This window comes from Gossypium arboreum, chromosome 6 (assembly GCF_025698485.1).
Source record: "Gossypium arboreum isolate Shixiya-1 chromosome 6, ASM2569848v2, whole genome shotgun sequence".
NCBI lineage: Eukaryota > Viridiplantae > Streptophyta > Magnoliopsida > Malvales > Malvaceae > Gossypium > Gossypium arboreum.
In genome coordinates, this window is record NC_069075.1 from 124,492,726 (window position 1) to 124,514,029 (window position 21,304).

At 31.8% G+C, this 21,304-nt stretch overlaps 1 long non-coding RNA gene across 1 annotated transcript; it reads left to right on the forward strand.

Annotated features, from left to right (window-relative positions):
* The first annotated feature begins 20,302 nt into the window (after positions 1–20,302).
* LOC128294208 (uncharacterized) lies at positions 20,303–20,948 on the forward strand. Its single transcript, XR_008284519.1, has 2 exons — positions 20,303–20,342; positions 20,525–20,948. It is a non-coding gene; the product is annotated as an uncharacterized LOC128294208 (long non-coding RNA).
* The last annotated feature ends 356 nt before the right edge of the window (positions 20,949–21,304 follow it).

Below are 21,304 nucleotides of genomic sequence, written 5' to 3' on the forward strand. Positions count from 1 at the left end.
GGTTTAATTTAGTTGAATAGATAATATTATTGAGTTGTTTAATTGCTTATGACTTACTAAGCTAAGATAGCTTACTGTGTGTATAATTGCTTTTGTTTTATAGATTTTGGATTCAAGTTACGAGCTCGGGGATCGTCAGTAAAGTCTTTCACACTATCCACAGCTTCGGTATTTAAATAGTTGAACTTGAAGTATGGCATGTATAGGCTAGCTTAGAGTTGGCTTATTTTGGAAGATGAATGTATATAGTCCTTGTGAAAATGACTTTATTTCTATGCTTGAGTTCGGTATCGATGAAATCTTGGTTTAAGTTTATTTTGGTTATCATGCCGTATGTCATGGTTGATTAAAAATTGTGTTATGTGATTTTGATTTTGAGGTTGGTTGTTGAACTCGGATGTGACATGAAGGAATCGGCTATGTTATATACATCTATATATATATATATATGTGTGTTCGGTCTTAGTTTGAACTTATATTGAAAAAGTAGTTAAATATATGATGTTTGTGAAAATGCTATGTGTTTCGTCCATTTGTATAAATGGATGTTAATTAAGTTAAGGTAGGTTATGTGTTGTTAGGTAAAAATCAAGACATATGCATGGTTTAAATTGGGTGATCATTGATGGACTATATTAATGATATGAATGACACTTGAATTGCAGTTTTGGTAAGTAAAACACATTTGGATTTTGATTTATATAAGCATTTGGGTTAATGATAAATGACATATGTGTACTTGGTAAATGGTTATGTTATGTTAGTTGAGTTTTAAAATTTTTATATGTATAAATATATGTGCTTATAATATGGTTGAAAGGAATATGTGCATGGCAATATAAATTCATTGGATATTTATAAGTTATTAAATATGTATAAATGAATTGAGTTAGCCAAGTAGACATAGAATTGAAATGGGTTATTTATAACCGAATGCTTGTTATTAAATTGTGTTAATATGCAAACATATGAATCTCACATAGATTAACACACTAATGCCACATATATGAATGAAAGAGTTAGTAATGAAATTTAGTTCAATTGATATATAACTTGTGTATATGCATGACTTAATTAATTATAAAAATATGGGTTTAATATTCAATAATGAATTTATTGATATGTTATATATATATTTTGTATATGAATTAAATGATTTTAAATATATATATTTTGGATTAAGCTTGATAAGTCGTAATTTATACATATTTTTATCTTATGCTTAGCACATTTTTGGATGAATTATCATTAGATTTGTGGAATTTTATGCTCCTAGTCCTTTAATTTCATGTTTTATACTTAGGTGAGCATAGGAGAGTAAAAGAGCGAGAAACGGGCCAAAAACAGAGAAAATGGGTCAACATGGGAAATCAACACGGCCTGGACTTCCTCACACGGGTAGACCACACGCCCATGTTTATTTAGTAGAGTTTAACACGGCCTAAGCCACCCCATATGGGCGTGGCACACAGCCGTGTCCTTGTCGAGCCCAAGTCTAGTTCTACTCGAAAAAGGCCACTTTTGAGGGTTTTGAAGCATTCTAAAGCCTATATAAACACCCAAGGAGGCACCTAGAGGGGAACACACGGAGTGGGAGGCAAGGAATTACTCGAAGAAAGCCGATTGATCCATCTCAGAAGCCAGATTCTCCTTCAAGACTAAAGATCTCCCTTCAATTTCCTTCAGAGGTTTTTTTTGGGTTTCTTTATGTTTTTTTATTATTATTTTTCTGAGATGGTTTCTTTTACACATATGAACTAAATTCCCTAAATACCTAAGAGGGATGAAACCTAAGACGGATCTTGTTACTATTTTCTGAATTATATGATAAATACTTGATTTGTTCTTAATTATGTGTTCTTAATTCTTGCTTTAATATTCCAGGATATTGATTCAAGTATTGATGTGCTTATTCAGAGGAGCAAAAGTCCCTGTCTAAAAGTAGATCTAGCATAATTAAGCGGAGTTGATTGCACCCCTAGACATAGGGCGATATAAATCTGCCAGATTAGGGTCAAACCTAATAAGGGAATCCATAGATCGAGTTAATGCAACACTAGGGGTTTTAATTAGAAAGAGATTTCAATTAATCAACCTAGGGTTAGATGTTGTTAGTCTTGAGAGAGATAATAATATAAATTTGGGATTTCTACGGATCAATTCAAGTAAATAAATCGTCTAGTTCAGAGTTAAATAACAAGTGAAGTCTAGGTGGATTCTTCCTTGGGTATTGTCTAAATCAATCAGTTTTCCCAAAAGTATTTCCCCAATTTACTTCCTGTGCATTATTAGTTTAGTTAATTAGTTTAGATAAAGAAAATCCCTTTATTTTTAGGCTAGATAATAAAAAGAAGGTTAATACTAGTACTTCTAGTTCCTGTGGGTTCGACATTCCGGTCTTGCTATAAGCTATACTACTGTTCGATAGGTGCGCTGGCCTTTATCGTGATAATAGTTAGTTTTCAAGTATGATCAATCATAAATATAAAACTTATCACGCACATCAAAGTTATGAGGTGAATGATAGTAAATTTATGATTAGATATTGGATTAAGTCATAAGCATTGATGTGATGTATATCTTGAATTGCATTGAACATATGATTCGCATTTGTAATACGATTTTTAAATATAAATGATTATAACTTAAATTAATATGAAAATACTCAGAACTGTGCTTTCGTTTGGTAATGCCTCGTGACCCCATTTCGGCAACAGATATGGGTTAGGAGTGTTATAGACATGGCATTGGCGTTTTATCCCATATTTGGGGTTATTGAGTATCCTATAGTATTCCAAATAGTTCAATGGAAGATTTATGATTTAGATCGAGACAAGAAAAGTTATGACCATGTGGTTAGTGGTACAGGTACCTACTTGAAATGTATGAGATGTGGACATCAATATATGCTATATGAATTGTATTAGATGGATATGAGTAAGTTGTGCTTATGTTTAATTATTGGATTTGAGAACAAGCTATGAAATTGTTATGAGCATATTGTGGTATGATGGTTAGTTGATCTTTATTTACATGCAACTTACTAAGCTTTACGCTTACTTCTCTTCCTTTTCATTTTCTTATAGTGCAGCCAAAGTAGCTAGTGGATCATCGCCTACATCGAAGAAGCCAGTCACACTATCATTTGAAGCACTTGGTATAGTTAGTCCTTTTATTTTGATTATGGCATGTATAGGATCTTTGGATTTGGTTTTTAGTGTCACATTGTTTTGGGCCAAATGTGTTGGCTTACTTTAATCTTTGACTCCTTTTGTATAAGGCCATGAAAAATGGCTAATATTGAAAGTTGTTATATGAATATAAGAAGGTCTTTCATGAATGACAAATTGTTGGTATGGTTGAACATGTGAATCTCAATGTTTGGATAGCAAAATGCATGAATTGGTTGCTTTAGCATATGTGAAATGGGTAGAGACCTTAGTTATGGTTGCTTGATCGAGAAATCATGTCATGCTAGACTTTGGTATGATGGTTGGTATTATATTTTGTTTCAGGGTGGCAAAAGGTTTGGTAGATAACCTCATATCGTCCACACGGGTAGACATACGGACGCGTATCTAGGCTGTGTGTGACGCACGGTCAGCCCCATGGGCATGTTGTTCGACGTGTTTCCCCTGCACCTCAAATTTGCAAGCCAATATGCATGATAGTAAACACACGGGTAGAGACACGGCTGTGTGTCTCAGCCGTGTGGAGGACACGGTCTCTGGCCACAGGCATGTGCCTTGGCCGTATGCCCCTAATTTGTTGCTGACATCAAAAACAAAATGTCAAGGTTTTTAAGCATGGGCTAAGACATGGGTGTGTCATGGCCGTGTAAGGGATACGGACGTGTGTCAGGCTATGTGAAAACCCCTGCAGGTCCAAATTTGGAATTTAATTCAAACGGGCTCGGGGCACGAACGTGTCCCCTTATGCTTAGGCCGTGTGAACCACACGGGCCTTCAACATAACCAAGTCAAAAGGGCCACAGGGGCGTGTTGCCTTCCCACACAGGCGTGTGTCCCTGTTTCAAGTGATATTTTTTTCAAAGTTTTCAAAGATGTTTGAATTAATCCCGGGATATTTTCAAATGTGGTTTGGGCCCCGTAGGCTCATATTAAGAACTTTTAGATTAAGAGAGAAAAGTTTTAAATTTGATCTAGTTTTTGTAACTTGGAAATGATTGTATGCATGCGTGTAAGTCAGGTAATGCCTCGTACCCAGTCCCGGCCTCGGACTCGGGTAAGGGGTGTTACAGGTAACCTGTTCTAGAAGTGAGTATATTTGTCGCTATTAAGTAGTATAAATGAGTGATTTTGGTAATTGGATTTGAAACCTTATTGAAAATGAAATAAGTATCATATGATGATTGCATTTTTAGTTAAATTGCTTGAATGTACAATTGATTTTATGTTTGAATTTTTTTGTGATGGTGCCAAATGGCATATTGGTTAGTATAAGGATAATGGTATCTAATTGCATACTTAGTTATTAATTGTAATAAATAAGATGGCTAAGATCATGGTTGAATTATGGCATGTTTGTAATGGATTGAGTGAGTTTTATGTAGGTCATACATGTACTTATTTGTATCTACGAATTAATATATAGGTTTGGGCATGAAATAAATTTTCAAACTTGTAATTTTTGACCACCTAGATAAAAGTATCGATACCAGGGATCAAGGTATCGATACTTGATTAAATGAACAGTGTTTTCAAATTACAGAATGCCAAAATGGTATCAATATTGATTTTGGTATCGATACCTACCACAAAAATATCGATACTTATTTCTTTGGTATCGATACTTAGTTCAAAGTTTTGGAAAATTTACAGTTTGGTCCTTTTTCATGCTCGAATCTAATCTATTGTATTTAAAAGCTCGATTTAGTTTCGTGTTCTTTTTAATAATTAATGTGTGTATTTATATGATCATTAAATGTTTTAAATTGCATGTGATTGTTTCAAATTTATTCGTAGCATCTTGTAGCTCTGGTTCGACAATCGGACTGGGTATGAGGTGTTACATAACTAATTAATTAAACTATTATTAAACATAATTTAAATCATAATTTAAACTTAATCAAATTTGACTTCACCGTCCACTATCTCTTAACTAAAAATGGTTAAATAACCATTTTGGTCCTTTAGATAATTTCTATTTAAGTCCCCAAGCCTTATCCTAATTTAAAACCTATAGCAATTAAAATTTTACAATTTAGTCCCTAAGCTTTAATTAAACACAATTTTGGCTAAACCGCTTAGGCATTTTTCAATTCAATAATATATTAACTCTGTCAATATCTTATTTAATATTTACGAACTTGATTTATGGAAACAAAGTCCCAAAATCGTAATTTCTGACATCACTAAAAATTGGGTCGTTACATCTAGTGCCCTAAGTGTAGTTAATTCTTCAATTGTACTATAACACCCCATACTTGACTTGATTATCAGGTTCGAGTTATAAGGTGCTACATTCAATGCCAGAGCAACTACGATTAATTCACAGTTTAATTTATAACATAAAACATTTGAGTATAAGTTAAAAAAGTATATACAACATGTCATGTTCATTTTTGAGCCTTATACGAGCTTACGAAAGCTCTATTGCTAACCTGATGTCAAATTAGGACCAAATTCTAATAGCTTAAAAAGTTTGGATTGACGTTACAATGTAAAGGAGTTTCTCTTCACGACGCAACATACTATCTAGCCTTGTCGTAGCAACCAAATTCTGGTGTTGCACCGTGACATGGTAATTAGGTCTCGTCGCGACGACCACCGTTTGAAATCGTGACGTGACATTCTATTTTCAAAAGAATCAGTTTTGGTACCTATTTTTAAACATATAAAACCTTTCAAATTTACTTGCATAAAAATTTTTCTACCGAATCCACATACTTAGTAGGATTCCATTATGCTTAAAGAACATTTATACATACATGTTATCATCATTTTAACAATATCAGTTGATTAAACAACCAATTCATTCAAGTCCTTCATCTAACTAGTTGACACTTATAAACATATGTATATGAACATAAAACCAATTAGACTATTTTCATACCATGAAACATGCCTAATTATAAGTTATAACATTTAAATTCCATGCATCTAGCATATAACCAAATCAAAATTCCAATTTTGACTCAACCTAGGTACATGTCGTATAACTAACAAAAGAATGATCTTTTTCTGGATGTTGAAGTTGATGCTGGCAACCTCGTAACAAACCTAACCTATACACGAAAAATAAAATTGTACATTGAGCAATAAAGCTCAATGGTATTTCTATGATTCAAATCAATTTAATACAAACTTTGAATCAAATGCATACAATCAATTTCCAATGGAATACCAACTAACTCACATACAACTCATGCCATTCTTCAATACATATAACACTATTCATAAGCTACAAAATACCTTATTTATGCCAAAAGAACCAATTAAACATATTACAACAATTAACAACTAATTAACATATCATACCAATATACTTAACATTCACATTACTTTTCAATAAAGTCTGTATATCATTTTTGAATCAATATCAAATCTATTATTATCATTTCATATCAGCCTTTAAGCTCATTTAATCAGTTCACATGATTTTTCACATGTTATCGATAATTGTATATTGCAAATATGTATCTGTAATACAATTTCATAATGTTGAATTCATTTTCAAATATCATTTAGCTAATTTGCAAATTATATTCCCTATTAACGTGATTTAGATTTCAAGAAGAATACATAGATTAGTTAACTTGCATTTTAATCTAGCACCACAGTGCATCATCAGATATACTAAAGAAAAAATACTTACACACATAGTGCATCATCAGGCAAGCTGAAGTAATTCTATTGTCACACGAGGTGCATCATCAAACAAACTGAAGCAATTATATTGACAAGCATAGCGCATCATTGGATAAACTGAAGCACATATACTGGCACGTAAGTGTATCATCGGATATCCGGAAGCAATTATATTGGTATATAAGTGCATCATTGGATAAACTGAAGTAAATATACTAGCATATAAGTGCATCATTGGCTAAACCGAAGTATAAACCTACATAGTTAACAGTAATTAATTTCCAGTTTCATCACATAGTTCAATTTACATCCCATCATTCTCAATTCAACATCAATTCATCATATAATATAACATAATTCAACTCAATTTCATACCAATTTCCTATATCAATTATGTCATACAACTTTTTATTCTATTCAATTTAGTCTCTGTCTTGATATTCATTTTCAACCATTGCATTTCAACTCAATAACCATTAAAAACTCACCTAAACATTATATAATGCATAATTTTTGATGAATATGCAGTAATTAGATTGACCTTGGGTCATAAAGAGACAAACCGAAAGCTCGCGTCACCCGTCGTCGACTCCTGTCTTTTTTTTCCTCTTGATGGTCTTGCGTCGTATTTAGCTATGAATAATAATCCAACAATACACAATATAAAATCTAGTTTAAAACACAATAAATTACAGTGTCACACATGTTTTACAATTTAGTCCCCAAACCCAGGATAAGCATAGCTTTATATCTAGACCTTCAGATGAAAATCTGATTTCACCTATTTTATTACGAACCTTCCATTTTCTATTCATATTGAAATTTCATAACAATTTTGGATTTTATTCAGTTTAGTCCCTAATGTACAAAACTTGCAATAAGACTTTACAATAAAGTCATTTCTTATACCATGCTTAATTTCTATCAATTTAACACCTAGATCATTCAATTTCAACAATGAAAACTTTTTAAAACTTCACTAATTGCTCAAATTTATCCTTGGGTTGTCTTAATGAAGCTTCCAAGATAAAAAAAAATCTATAAAAATCAAAGAAAAATGGTTGGGGACTTACTTGAAATTAAGGCCAAAATTAAAAAAAAAAACCAATGGCATCCTCCCCTTTGTTTCGATGTTTGGACGATTGGAAAAGATGATACTTCATCTCTTCTTACACTAATTTAAATATATATAGATTAAATTTTAGTGAGTTTAATTAACTATGTTTTAATCTTAATTAACCTTAATTTACTTAACTAATCCACAATCATCATCACCATCCACTAGCACATGATTAGTAATATTTTATTAGCCATTTTGGCCCTTTAAATAATTTAAATTTAAGTCCCCAAGCCATTTACCAATTAAAAATCCATGCCGATTAGATTTTACAATTTAGTCCTTAAGCCATAATTAAACACAATGTTGACTAAATTAAGTATCCAAATTTCAATAAAACAATATAGTATTCGTAACAGTCTGGTTTTGACCCTAGTTAGAATAGTGGTTTCGGGACCACAAATTCGAGTCTAAAAAATATGTTAATATTATTTTCTATGTCTGCGATATGTGAATTTATATCTGCGAAATTTCTGTGATTTAATTTGTCTGTTTCTATGCTTAATTATGAAAAAGGACTTAATCATAGTGAATGCAAAAGTAGCTTTCTATTTGCTTAAGTGCCTAATTGATTTGTCTTGTTAAATATGAGGTCTTTAAGATGCAATTAGGCTATTGTTATATGGTATGGACAATTATGGACATTAGTAGATGAAAATTAATGTTTTATTAACAAGGCTAAAATGGTAAAAAGTGTATAAATGATATATTAAATAAAATTAAACATGAAATGTGTCCATAATAGGTTGTTCTTGCCGAAAATCAAAGGAAAAAGAAAGATATAAGCTTATTTAGGGTTCAGCCCTTGTTCATCTTGATTAAGGTATGAATTTTCGACCGTTTTTGATAATTTCTACGTTTCTGTGATCGTTGTTTCGTGTTCTTCAAAGCCCATGTCTGAATTTCTGCTTCTGTTAAAGATTTCATGAAATTCCATTGTTGATATCATGAGTTTTGTGATGTTTTTGAATGAATCATAAAGGCTTGGTAGATGATTTATAAGTTTTGCCTTTGAATTTTGATGAAACAGAGCTATTTGGGCTAACTTGTGAAAATGAGGTTTTAAAGGACTAAATCATAAATTAAATATGTTATTTGGGCTTGTATGGAAGCCATGTATATTCAGCCAAGCTATAGTCTTGGTGAATTTTTACATATTTGTGATTTTGTGAAAAATGGACTAAATTGTCAAAGTGTGAAAATGTAAGGGCTAAAATGAAAAGTTCCCTAAATATGTGTTCATGGATTATTTTAAGTGAAATGAATGATTGAATGGTTGAATTTGAATTGTATTAGATCAAGAACAAAGAAAATCAGACTTAGATCGAGGGAAGTCTAAAATAGTTGAAGTCGACTCGTTCTGTCTGAAATCTGTACGTGGTAAGTCAAATTATAATTACGTGTTAAACTGATTAAATTCTGCATATACAAACTTTAATTTGTATTGGATGACCTTGAGAGCCTGATGAATACCTTTTGAGTAAAATTTTGTTAAAATGTTGGTATCCGAAAAGCTCTGTATACTTCTAAAGAAACATTGACAACTATCTAAGATATCGTATAAGATCGTGTCTGAGACACTGGCCTTGATTGAGATTTACGTATAAGACCATGTCTGGGACATCGGTATCATATCTGATTTCGTATAAGATCCTGTCCGTGACAGAGGCATTGATATTGTATTACATGTAAGACCACGTCTGGGACGTCAACGTTGTACTTGTTTATGAGTATCTGTATCGTTTTTGAACCGTCTGATGAAAGAGTACGAAATTTGAGAATGAGTTTATGAAATGTAAAACCTATACAGGTACGTATGAATCGTAGTAAAATTCTGAATATGAAAGACTTTATCTCTGTGAAATATGTATGGAATTTGGAAATGAAGCATGACATAAATGCAAACAAAGGAGCACGGTTAAGCTTATGAATTATTCTATGAAATGGCTATGAATCTTTATGGTTGAATTGTACTTATATGCTTTAGTAGTTAAACCAATTGTATTTGGCTTACTAAACCCTTTTTAGCTTACTCTGCGTGTTTACTGTCTATTTTACAGTTATCGCAGCTACTGAAGGCTCGGGGATAGTCGAGGATTGTCACCACACTATCGATCTCATTTTGGTACTTTTGAAAGTGTACATATTTTAAAGTATGGCATGTATAGGCTAGAAGGTCTATGTGTAACACCCCGTGCCCGAGACCGTTGCCGGAGTCGAACACAAGGTGCATATAGACTTAACTTAATTAATCTCACAGTCCATTTAAAATTTTCCAGCGGTGGCAAGTGCGGCCAACGCCACCCTAAAAATCATATCTTGCGTTCCAAAACTCGAAAATCAGTTTTGCTATTTTTCCCTGAAACTAGACTCATATTTGCATTTACAATTTTTTTCTAGAATTTTTGGTCGGGCCAATTAGTACAGTTTATTAGTTAAAGTCTCCCCTGTTTTAGGGCTCGACTACCCTGACCTTTGCGCATTACGACTTGGATATCTCCCTGTACAGGGCTTCAATACTGGTGCCATTTGTTTCTATAGAAACTATACTCAAAAAGGAATCTATGCATATATGGCATGACTTCTAATTACCTCTGGTTAATTTACAATGAATTTCCAAAGTCGGAACAGGGGATCCAGAAACTGTTCTGGCCCTGTCTCACAAAAACTTAAATTTCTCTTAACATACTGTTCACATGCTCATTTTCTTGCTTTCCTATGAAAATAGATTCATCAAGGTTCATTCACATAATTTATTCACTATTTAATTCCATTCTTACTATTTTTAGTGATTTTTCAAATCTACATCACTCTTCTTGCTGTCAGCATCTATTTTAAGGCAACTTTACCTATTTCATGATCCTCCATGGATCAACTAGAGTTTGTCATACATATACCAAAAGTGATCATGAATGACCATTCCCATGGCTAACCGTTACCAACATTTCCATGCTTCTTAATGAACATATACATTCAAGATGACTATAACATTATGCTCAAAACGTATATAAGCCATTTTCGCATGGCCATCCAAAGTTTTACATACCAAGTTCAAACAAAACATAATAGCCTATACATGCCGAAATGTTCTCTTAGACCATCTAAGAAGAAAATACCAAAAGTTGCTAGCCGGTGTGATGACTTCGACGACGGTCCCGAGCACGCAAAATGGATTAAGAACCTAAATAAGCAACAATAAGCACCAAATGAGTACATAACTCAGTAAGTCATAAGCAATGCATTACCATCCATTAATAACATTATCATAAGAGGAAACAAAATGGAACGATGCTAATTACTTCATCCAAACCGAACTATACCATAGTTCCTTAGACCTTTCGGTTCAATCTCACACCAAGTTACACATTCACATTCCATATACTAATCAATAGGATATTTGAAGCGTTTTTATACATCATTTTGTTTTCGTTACAATCATACAACTAAATGGCCTTTCACTTATTCCACGATAATTCTCATGTACGTGACTTCAATTAAAATTGTCACATAGGTTCAAAACTTACCAAGCTCAACTCCAAATATAAACATAGCGCCTATTAGCCATGAACTCAAGGTACTTACCCGATCCGCTGTCCGTGATCAACTTAATAATGTCGCACACTCAGTGTCAATAGTGATTCAAAAACATATAGTGAGTCCGCACACTTAGTGCTATAAAATCAACTCGCACACCTAGTGCTATATAATCAAACTCGCACACTTAGTGCTGTACAAATTTAAAACCCGCACACTTAGTGCAATCTCATGATCATAAATGTTTATACCGCACACTTAGTGCCGAGATCCACAACTCAATACATCTCACCTCTTTTCTTTTCATTCAATACTTTCATCACCACATACATACATGTATATAAATTTATCATTCCATTCGCATAATTACATAGACATCATGTCTATTTAAATCGATACAAAATATACGCTTAGTGACTTACTTGTGTTGGGTGAATTAATTCCAAGTCACCTACTCGATGACCTTCGATTTCCCTTGTTGGACGCTCTCCTTTAGGATCTTGAGCTTAGTCTAGCAAACTCCCATGGCTGATTTTCTCAAGCTCTTCCCCTTCTTCTTAGAATATTCGCCAAGCAAAGAAAATGTGAAAGGATGGACACTTTTTTTTTCCTTTGTTTTCATCATATTTTCCTTTTTTTTTCATTATTTTATTCTTTCTAACATAACCACTAACCCAACATGTTTGCAACATGTTTCCACCCATAGCATGGCCGGCCATCATGCTTAAATTTGGGTAAATTGACATGCAAACCCACCATTTTCACAACATGCACTTATAGGCCACCCTACATTTGCCTAGCACATTTCTAAATTTTCTCACATAAGTCCTATTTGATAAAATTCACTTACAATTAACAAAATCCAAACATGAAATTTTCACACATGCATATGTACATATAATGAGCATCAACTATGACAGTTAATTATTTTTATGAGTCGGTTTAGTGGTCCCGAAACCACTTTTCGACTAGGGTCAATTTAGGGCTGTCACACTATGTATATAAGTTTTGATGTGTATATATTATGCCATGGGAGTTTGGCTAGCAAATGAAATGTTGTATATAGTTTTGGTATTCAATTGATGGTGCCAAATGATGTATGATTGTAGTGTTTTACGAGCTAATATGTTTTTGTTATAATGAAACATGTTTTGAGCATAGATTTGGTTGGAAATTTTGGTATGAATGTTGTATATTATTGCTTGTAGGATTGGACCCAAAAAAGGTGACAATTTTGACTTAAACCAAGCCTGCTTGGTGGCACACGGTCAGAGGACACGGACGTGCCTTGTGGCTGTGTAAAAAAAGCAGTATTCTCCTAAGAACCACACGGTCTTGACACACGGGCATGTTATATGGCCGTGGGCTAAAGTCAGGAGCTAACTAAGTATCACACAGCTATAGCACACGGGCGTGCCTATTGGCCTTGTGAAAAAGTCAGTATTGGACCTATTTTTGGCACGACTGGTTCACATGGGCGTGTCTAGTGCTCGTTTGTGACACCTGGCCTAGTCACACAAGCGTGTGACTTTAACAGTTTGAAAGAATTGGTTAGTTCTGAAAATTCTGAATAGGTTTGATTTAATTCTGACCTTTCCTTTAATGTATGTTTTAGGTCTCGTAGACTATATTTAGAGATGATTACTTATGAAATGATGTTAAATAATATCTGTGATTCTGAATTGGTACGAAATGTTCTGTCTGTCTGGTAATGCCTCGTAACCCTAATCCAATATTGGTTACGGGTTAAGGGTGTTACATTATTCACATAAATATTAATATTTAATATTTACGGAAACGAGGTCTCAAAATCATATTTTTTGACACCACTGAATTTCGGGTCGTTACATGTACTTGCAATTTTTCGAGCATATTGGTTTAAATAAAATTTCAGTTTTCTTATTAATATCCTTTGTTTAATGTCCTAATAGTTTTTGCATGCAAAGCAAAATGTAAAGTAAATATTGGCTCACTAATTCCCTAATGTTTAACTAATACTAAGTTACATTATGCAGAAGGATTATAATGCTAGAAGACAAATTGTGTTAGTCAGTAATCTAAAAGGTCCATAGCCTGATAAAAAAAAATTGAGAAAATCAGTTAAATAACTATTATGTTGTCTATCGAGTCCAAATAGAAGATACCTTCTCTTAGTATGAAGTGGTTAACTTTTAAAATATAAAGATATATATATGATTGATTGGATTGACAGTACATCAGACAAGACCCAAGTCAAATTAGTTTTAGATCCGTTTATGGATTAACTCACTTGTGACATTCATAGTGTGGCTTACCTCAATCCTGAGTAAGTGTATAACTATTTGTGCGTGACTCATATGCTTTGATGTACTGAAAGCTTGAATTCAAATAACTAAAGAGCCAAAAGCCATTACATCGGGTATAAGTCTTCTATATGACATAACTTCATTTACAATAATGGAATTCATAGCCCAATAAAGGGAAAATGATATCCTCTAATTGGAATTACATGATAGATGAAAAAATAACGTGGGCATGGGTTATTTGTCTAGGATAAATGATTTAATTACTATTTGTTAGTAGTTGACTTTTCATGAAGATATAATGATTACCATGAGATAAAATAAGATCATATTGGGTGAACAAATTTATAACAATTTGAATTTCAGTGGTACCAGAAAAGGTGATTTTAGAACCAATTTTCATAAACCAGGTTCGAAAATATTAAATTAAAATATTTGCTAAGTTGGTATAATAAAATATTAAAGTTTAGTCATTCAATTTTGACTATTAATTGCTTGATTAGGGTACAATGACTAAATTGTAAAAGTTTTATTGCTTTAAGTTTTTAATTGAGATTTAGAGGCTTAAATTGCAATTAGTGAAAGGTCCAAATGATAATTAAACCATTTTATATCATAAATTAGTTCTTGATGATGAGAAAGCCACTATTTTATATTAATAAGTTTATTAAATTAAGTAAATCATGTTTTAATTAATTAAAACAAAGTTAATTAACTTTTAATCAAAGTATAAAAGGTGACTTGGTGCATGTTGTCATCTTTATTTTCTTCTTCTTCACCAAATCATCGTAAAACCTAAAGGGAAAAAGCCATTTTGAGCTTCAAGCTTTTGGGCCTCAATTGTCAAGGTAATTCAAGTCTTTTTCTTGTAATTTGTATGTTTTTTAGGTCATGGGAGCTTAATTTAGCTAGTCCATATATCAATTTGTAAAATTGTTAAAGTTTTTGAAATTTTCCATTGTTGATTTCTTGAAAATTTTAGTGTTAAATTGATGGATTTTAAGTTTAGATGTGAAAAAGGACTAGATTGTAATGTTTAAATTGTTAGTTTTGTACATAAGGACTAAAGTGAATAAATTGTGAAATTGATATGAAATTTCAATAATAATATATATTAGAGGGACTATAATGAATGTAATTGAAATCAATTTTAAAATCTAGGCTCAAAATTTAAAGATAAAACTATTTCAGCTTTAGGGACTAAATTGAATAAAATGTAAAAATTTAGGGGCATTTGAAAAACATAATTATATAGGTTCATACATATTATGCCATAATATGAAAATGTTTGTTATTGATGAATTGTCTAAAATAATTGAATAGATCAAGAATTGAATCAAATTGGAGATAATCGGGGAAAAACCAAAATTGTCGATTAGTCCTTAGAGGTTCAACTTGTTTGCTTTCTTTTTCCAGGTAAGTTCATATGGTAATTTTTTATATAGTTTGTTGTGTATTTGATTTGTAATTATATAGGTTCTTAATTGTGAATTGGTGAAAAATGTGAAATTGGACTAAATTGTAAAATATTGATTATAATTGAAAAAGAGGCCCGTGTGAACTTAGTAAAGGTTAGGATATGATTAGCATGCCAATAAGTTTTTGTGCTCACTTTTATAGGATTGGTTAGAGACGTTACTGAGATTTAGCATTTGTTGCAGACTCAAAGATACATGTGACACATGTTTAGCTTGGACGAGTAACCTGATGTCGTTTTAAAAGTTTAGCCTAGACTAGTAACTTGACATGTATATTTTTAGCTTGGACAAGCAATCGAATGTGTCATTATAATGGTTTAGCCTGGACTGGTAACCTGACATGAATTTATATTCAACTTGGACGAGTAATAGCTGTAGTGTAGTTACATGTGTATCTGATTCCGTTTACTAGAGCTCATTAGGCTAAGTGATTATTGTAAAATGAAAAATTGAAATAAAATGATATACGTTTGATGCTGAAATGGACAAATGTTGAATTGAGCATGACCATGGTATTGAAATGTTGACTTTAAAATGAATTAAATTGATATATTATCGAGATATCATATGGTTTGATTATATGTTAAACTCACCTTTCGTGTTTTGCTAGGTTTAACGAACTATGTCAAATTATGGTAGCATATTGTATTTGATTTTAAGATAAGGTAAGTCTTATTTAATGCATATGAACTTACTAAGCATATTATATGCTTACCTAATTTATTTTTCCTTTTTCCTTGTAGATCGACTCCTTGCAAAACTCGTCAAGCTGGATCGTCTTGAAGTTCACACTATCCTATCATCGAGTTAGTAGCTTTTTGATCATTTTGAGTCAAAGAATTATGGCATGTATATAAGTGTTTTGGTATATACTTTGATGTATAGGATGTCTTGATGAGTTTGGTAATTTGTGACATTTTAATGTTTTGGATTGATACATGGAGATGAATATATATATATGCATCTCATGCTTAAGGACGTGATGATCTATAGTTACACATATGGAATGGTATGAAATGAGGTAGAAATGATAGCTTGTTCGATTGGTGAATGAAATGGAAATGTACTTGAACATAAGTAACTTGAGGTATGCTTGTGTCATGTAGCTTAATTTTGAAAGTTGATAGTTATGTCTAATGTTTATATATTAAAGATATGTATATATGTTTTAAAGCGGTTACAATGAATTTGAAATGACATTTTTTAAGATACCTTAGCATTGGTAAGGTTTAGAGATTTCATAACTTAATTGTTAGTTGCAATGGCATTGAATCGTTTAAGTTTGAATGGTGAATAATGTGGTGATTGACTTGTTAAGAATGTGAACATTGATGCTTGAACTATTTGGCATGTTTTAGGCATTGATTCAATTGAAATTGATAAATGTTGAACATGTTGATAGGTATTTTTGGAAGCTTTGAAATAGTTACGAAATGGTTTTACCAAAAATAGAGCCCACGTTTCCACGAGCAACCTATCTCATCACAACGTTGGCCGAAAGTGCGTCATGTCGCGATGTCGAGTGGCTTGAGGTCATGACGTGACATACCATTTTGGTGATGTCACGATGTGGAGGAAATGACGTCACAACGGTGGAACTAAACTTTTAAAACTTTACAATTTGATCCTATTTTGTGCTCAAGTTGATAAAAGAGCTTTCATAAGCTCGATTAAGACTCAGTTTTGATTGTTTAACCATAAATAAATGTATTTGAAATTGAATTATATGTGCATATGAATATTTATTGTAAATTGACTGTAGTTGTTCCGATAATGACTATAACATCCTGTAGATCGGACCTAACGATCAGGCCAGGCAAAGGGTGTTACAGAATTTAACCCAAAGAGATAAAGGATATCCTATGAGGGTAAAAAACTTATGACAAAATTATTGGGCAAACACTTATTAAGTTGCTTTCATAATGGTATATAATAAAAGAGAGTTTAATCAAGGTACTTTAGTAGAATGGCTCCATGGTTAAATAATGTTGTAATTAATAGACGAAAATTCAAAACTTAATTAAAAATTATTTGAGCACTAATTATATATGTCTAATCGGTCCCTCCGTTAGCTTGATATAACCCAAAATGGATTGCATGTAAAACTAAAACTATAAAATGAATGAAAACAATGATTAAAAATATTACATGTATCACTATCCACGGTGAATATGTTTTCTTGCCAAGTACAAAAGATGACTTATAAATTGAATTAATTTCTTCGAATTTTTATTCAATTGATAGCAATTAAATAATTGAAGTTCAAAGTGAGAATTAAATTAATTAGTCATCGTAGTTTTATTGAACGGGCAATTAAATATATTTTCTCATAGATTTTAATATGGTAAAGTTGTCATGACTTTAATGGAATTAGAATTGAGTTGAGAAAATCATTTAATTGGATAAATAAATAAATTAATTAATTAATATTTTGGGAAATAGAAAAAGTAGTTATTGGGTTGGTTAAATTATATGTGTTGGTTAAAAGTCCAGATAACATGTATAATTGTACCTAGTACATAAGACAAACCCAAGAGCCCATCCCATGAGGGGTAGAAAATTTGAGTCTCAATAAGGGTTATTCCCTTTCCTAACAAGGAAACTTTATTTTTTATTAAAATATAATTATTTAATTACCCTTGTTCTTTTTTTTTTCAATAAATTTAATTACATCTTGTTCAAGTAAAACTCTTGTCACTTTTTTTCTATAAATAAGAAATATGAGATGACCTAATTGACACCCAGTTGAGCGTTGTTACTTTGTCAGAAAATAGTCACAATTTATTTATAGAATAAAATCTATTTTCTACAAAGCTCAAAAGTTTTCAGTTCCCCATAAGAGATATTAATCTTCTCATTGAAAGTTAATGAAAATATTTTTCATACTATGCATTTGGTTCATGTAGTTTGAGCCCAGGCTCAAAGTAAGCTGGGGTTTGAGGATAGCGGAGAAGATTATTTGGTAGAAAGCTATGAAACGACCTATACAGCCTCATTCAAAGCACATATAATAATAGGTCTAGGACTTATTATTATAAATACCACAAGACTCGATTTTAAGAAAAATTTTAAACTTTTGCTGTGTTACAAACACTGTTTTTTGAACTAAATTTTCCAACATATATCATGATCATTTCAAATATGCTCTCACTAATGAAAAACTAGAGTGCCTCTATAATTTGCATGAAAAAGAAAACCATGAACAATAAAAATATAAAGAAGATAATTTGATAGTACAAAAAAAAAACTATAACTATAAATTGAAGCATAAATGTCATTGTCTACAAAATAAGCACAATAGAGGAGAAGATAATTTTTTTTTGGTTAATAGGAGAAGATAATTTGATAGTAACTGTAACATTGAAAGAATTCAAAAACAAACTAGAGATGCATCATCTTAATCAAACTGTCGAAAGTTGTCCTAGCTCAACCATCTTTAAACCAACTTAATGACAAACTCTAGTCAACAAAGAAATCATTGCCAAGAGCCAAAAAAAAAAACCCATTGCATTAGTAATGCAAAGAAAGCAAATCTCAAATGGCCTATCCGCCTTATCATCGTCATCTCGTTGTCCAATTTCACAAACGCCGTCACAATGCTATAATATGACAAGGTCTTTGAAGAATGGTATAATAAATTTAACAACAACCTTGTTTTGAAAAATCCTATATATACACCAAAACAAGACTAAAAACTAAAAAATAAAATTAAAAGCATCATTGGTTTCAGAGAAAACAAAGAAGATTTTACAAAAAAAAAAAAAACAAAACAAAACGAATCAAAACTAAAAGCATCATTGCTTTCAAAGAAAACATAATGGACTGAAACGATAATCACTATGTTTTTTTTATTATTTAAAATCGAGTAGATTAAAACTAAATATTAAAGAAAAAATATATTTGTGAAGCTAGAAATTTTGTTGGGAGACTGAATTTTAGTTGATATTATTATATAATTAAAATGTATTTTATCATTTTAATAATTTATATTATTATAATTTTTAAAAGATTAAGTTAAAATATTATTATTTTGAGGAGTTAAAGTGCGATTTTAGCATGTACTAATTTAAAATTTTATAAATTTTAAAGTGGGAAAACTAAAATTTACATTATGCTAGCCCTCCTTGTGTCACCCCCGCAACTAGCCTAAAGGCCGGTGATGTTGCTGGCAAGGACATGTTTTGGTTTTAGAAAGTTGAGCGGTTATAATTTTTCTTAAAGTTTAGCGCCAGCATAAGAAGAAAGGAAAAAATTAATTTAATTTAATTTTAAAAAATCACAAGACAACCATAATCATAAATTAAATTTTATCACATTCACAATGTTGAGTGAACAAAAATATTTTATATTAAAAATATATTTATAAAAATATATCAATAAATGATTATAAGTGTAGTGGTGGGTAAGATTTTATATAAATTTAATTATTTTATTTAAAGATTATATGAAAAGATAAATAATATCACATTTGAAATGATTTCACTTCAATCAATTAATTTACCTATAATATAAATAATATATTTACAGTAGAAGGAAATCTCAAAATTATGAAAACTTTCAACTTGACCATTTAAATGTTAAAAGTAGCAAAAATTATAGCAGTAGGAAAGCCGTCAATCCCCGGATTTAAAAAAGGGAAAAGAAAGTTAGAGCATGTGACTCAATAATCTTCAAAATTAAAATAATTTATTGAAATCTGAAGACAGAGTATATGAAACGAAACCTAGATCATAATCCAAAAATATAGGTTTTTTTTTCGAATTATTAAAATTTGTTGTTTTTCTGAACTTAAAAGAAATTATCACAAATGCATGAAACAAAGGGCCATATTTTATTTTTTCTTCCTTGTTTGCATGCATAAGTTAAAAAGGGTCCTATTTTCAATGTATAAGACTTGTGAGTCAATGTTTCTTCCTTTTTTATCCATTTCAACAAATGAAGAAACCCAATACTTAATCAATAATTTGGAGAGAAGATTATATATGCTTTGGTGAAAGTCATGATCATATGATTTACACATGAAATATCCAATTATAAAATAGGTTTGTTCATGAAGTTTTTAACGAACAGGTAATTTGCTCTCAGATGTTTCCACTTCCTGGTTGGTCACCTCCACCAGCTGGATTTCTTTTAAAAACCCCTCCCTCAGCTATATATATATATAATATATATATATATTGAGGCTTGTATTTCATAGTATTCTGCATTTTTTTATTGCACTTCTTCACCTAAGACTTTTTCTCAACCACATTGAATAATGTTTCTCTTGGTTTACCTTATCAGGGAAGTTGCAACCCAAAGTTCCCAACATGGTTTTGATGGTTCTGGTTGGTACCAGACCAGACCCCAGCCGTCACAACAAGCTGTGGGTTGTGCCACTTAGAACAGGCCAGATACTCATAGGTTGGGTCCAATTTCTAGACTTCATAGTCACCTAACTCTGTTTATTCAGTGAATGGGTAAAAGGGGGGTGTGTCTGCGTTGGTTAAAGTTGTAGGAAGTTCAAAGCTGCAATGATGAGTTGATGACTAATGAAATCAACAAACTTTCAGTCGACTTCCTTATCTCATAAGGGAAGGGGGAAGAAATGAAATCGTGTTATACGTGGCCTGTTTGTAGAATTCTGGACTCAGACAGAAACCAACCCTGTTAACATACTAATCTTAGCTTTAATGGAACTGAAGATGTTTTTGCTTTTTAAGGATAACGAGGACCAAAATAAAAAGACATGCTTTATCATTACAAGTCATGCATAAGAGTTTGCCTTGTCTTTTTGTTTATGATGTTATGAATTTGAGTGATACAAGTAATCTGCATGGACTTTCATATTAGATACCTAAACATTTACTTTTGGCTGCCTCCACAAGATTACAACACTTGCAAATTAAAGTAGTTGCATATTTGCTTAACATGAAAATTACATAATTGCAATTTAATGACACGATGTACACAGCTCAGAGATGAGGTGGTCAACAGTCAACATTGTCCTGCTTGCTTGATTCTGTTTCGTAATGTATGCTTGGTGGGTTTCACTGTCACATTCTCTGCTCATTAGCCAATAGA